Raw genomic sequence first — 3,189 nt, forward strand, 5'->3', positions numbered from 1 at the left:
AAAGCCAAAATATTATAAGACACATCAAACAAGGTGGCCATCATTGCAGTCTGCTAGTGGGACAATTCTGCATGGATTTCCATCATTGAAGCCATATTTTATAGCTCTTGGAGACAACTGTCCACCTGTATCATGAAAATATTTTTATGACAACCGTGCAAAGAAAACAGAATGCTTTTTTGGGTTTCTTGATAATCCTTTAAAATATTTCAAAACCCCATTAAGTTTCTCGAAAAAAATAATGTTTTATCTTTTGAAGCCTGCAACATTCTAACAGATTTATACGCAAAACATAGATCAAAGAATTAACAACAAAGCATTTGGATTTATTTCCTCAAATGCCCTCTCCAGTTTCACAACTGATGAATGAGAGTTTATGAGAATCGTTTTTACATGGTACAAAAATGCATTGTAATAACTGGACAATCACTTTGACTTTCGGAAGATAATAATTTGGCAATAATGCGAATATTTGCTTTGATAATACATTTATTTAATAGGTGTGTCTATGTATTGCGAAAAATTATCACTCACCAAACTCATAGATATAAATGAACTTTATGAGTTCTGCAGTGTTATGGAAATGTAAATTAAATTACTGAGGAGCATGAACAAACACAACTGTCAAATGAGAAAAAATCTCTCTATGAAAACTTGCCTTGTACTATTTCAGCACTCGAATATATCAAACTTATCAAACATTTTCCAGTTCATCGTGTCATTTCCAAATTCTAATGCCGCTGCTGACAGGGCATTTTCTCTGTACTGAGTGTTGAACATGAAAGATGGAACTAAAAGAAAAATTAACTTTCAGTACAATTGCAAAGACTTTTATAATTACGTTTTGAAGAATACAAAACTTCTCAAATGTGCCAAAACACAAGGCAAGTACTCCTTCAAAAATTATAACTAATTTATTTACTAATTTGTGTTAAAAAAATTTTGTGATAATTACTTTTTTATCAGATTTATTTAAAATATGACACAAAATTAAGAAAATAAACTCTTCACTATTACAAAGTATTGTAATTATTTTTCTCTCGTTTCTGTACATTTGGAGGCAAGTCCCACTTTTTATTGAAAGTCCCACATATAAATTTCTGATTTACTGCATATCCACGAATAATACACTACTGGCCATTAAAATTGCTACACCAAGAAGAAATGCAGATGATAAACGGGTATTCATTGGACAAATATATTATTCTAGAACTGACATGTGACTACATTTCACGCAATTTGGGTGTGCAGATCCTGAGAAATCAGTACCCAGAACAACCACCTCTGGCCATAATAATGGCCTTGATATGCCTGGACATTGAGTCAAACAGAGCTTGGATGGCTTGTACAGGTACAGCTGCCCATGCAGCTTCAACACGATACCACAGTTCATCAAGAGTAGTGACTGACTTATTGTGACAAGCTAGTTGCTCGGCCACCATTGACCAGAGGTTTTCAATTGGTGAGAGATCTGGAGAATGTGCTGGCCAGGGCAGAAGTCGAACATTTTCTGTATCCAGAAAGGCCCCTACATGACCTGCAAAATGCGTTCGTGCATTATCCTGCTGAAATGTAGGTTTTCGCAGGGATCAAATGAAGGGTAGAGCCACGGGTCGTAACACATCTGAAACGTAACGTCCACTGTTCAAAGTGCCGTCAACGCGAACAAGAGGTGACCGAGACGTGTAACCAATGGCACCCCATACCATCATGCCGGGTGATACGCCAGTATGGCAATGACGAATACACGCTTCCAATGTGCGTTCACTGTGATGTCGCCAAACACGGATGCGACTATCATGATGCTGTAAACAGAACCTCGATTCATCCGAAAAAATGACGTTTTGCCATTCGTGCACCCAGGTTCGTCGTTGAGTTCCATCGCAGGCGCTCCTGTCTGTGATGCAGCGTCAAGGGTAACCGCAGCCACGGTCTCCGAGCTGATATTCCATGCTGCTGCAAACGTCGTCGAACTGTTAGTGCAGATGATTGTTGTCTTGCAAACGTCCCCATCTGTTGACTCAGGGATCGAGACGTGGCTGCACGATCCGTTACAGCCATGTGGATAAGATGCCTGTCATCTCGATTGCTAGTGATACTCTCGCGGTTCTAGGCGCGCAGTCCGGAACCGCGCGACTGCTACGGTCGCAGGTTCGAATCCTGCCTCGGGCATGGATGTGTGTGATGTCCTTAGGTTAGTTAGGTTTAAGTAGTTCTAAGTTCTAGGGGACTTATGACCACAGCTGTTAAGTCCCGTAGTGCTCAGAGCCATTTGAACCATTTTTTTGCTAGTGATACGAGGCCGCTGGGATCCAGCACGGCCTTCCGTATTACTCTCCTGAACCCACCGATTCCACATTCTGCTAACAGTCATTGGATCTCGACCAACGCGAGCAGCAATGTCGCGATATGATAAACCGCAATCGCGACAGGCTACAATCCGACCTTTATCAAATTCGGAAACGTGATGGTACGCATTTCTCCTCCTTACACGAGGGATCACAACAACGTTTCACCAGGCAACGCCGATCAACTGCTGTTTGTGTATGAGAAATCGGTTGTAAACTTTCCTCATGTCAGCACGTTGTAGGTGTCGCCACCGGCGCCAACCTTGTGTGAATGCTCTGAAAAGCTAATCATTTGCATATCACAGCATCTTCTTCATGTCGGTTAAATTTTGCGTCTGCAGCACATCACCTTCGTGGTGTAGCAATTTTAATGACCAGTAGTGTAGTTGCAACCCTAGCGAAGACTGTCACAGAGTCGACGAAGCCTTTGGTTGAGACCCTCCACACGGCGCCAAACCAAAGGCCTCCATTCAATTCTGGGAACAATGTTGCAAATTGTGAGCTCTCCTTGCACTCTGTACATGAGGCCAGCACCTCAATCAGCTGCCCATATGAACTGAGGATGGCCTCAGAACCCATGTGACAGGAGTCATGGCGCCAATGTGAGCCACAACTTGCACATGACTGGCCTCAGAACCCATGTGACAGGAGTCATGGTGGCAATGTCAGCCACAACTTGCACATGACTGCACCCCAAAACCAATGATCATGCCTTTTTCGATGTGAGGTATATCGTTCCATTTGAACAATACAACAACGCCTCCACTGCCTTCCACGCTCCCCCCCCCCCCCCCCCCCCGCCCTTCAAAAAAATGCTTTATATATCCTCTATTACCAGTGC

Source organism: Schistocerca americana, chromosome 7 (assembly GCF_021461395.2).
Source record: "Schistocerca americana isolate TAMUIC-IGC-003095 chromosome 7, iqSchAmer2.1, whole genome shotgun sequence".
Taxonomy (NCBI): Eukaryota; Metazoa; Arthropoda; class Insecta; order Orthoptera; family Acrididae; genus Schistocerca; species Schistocerca americana.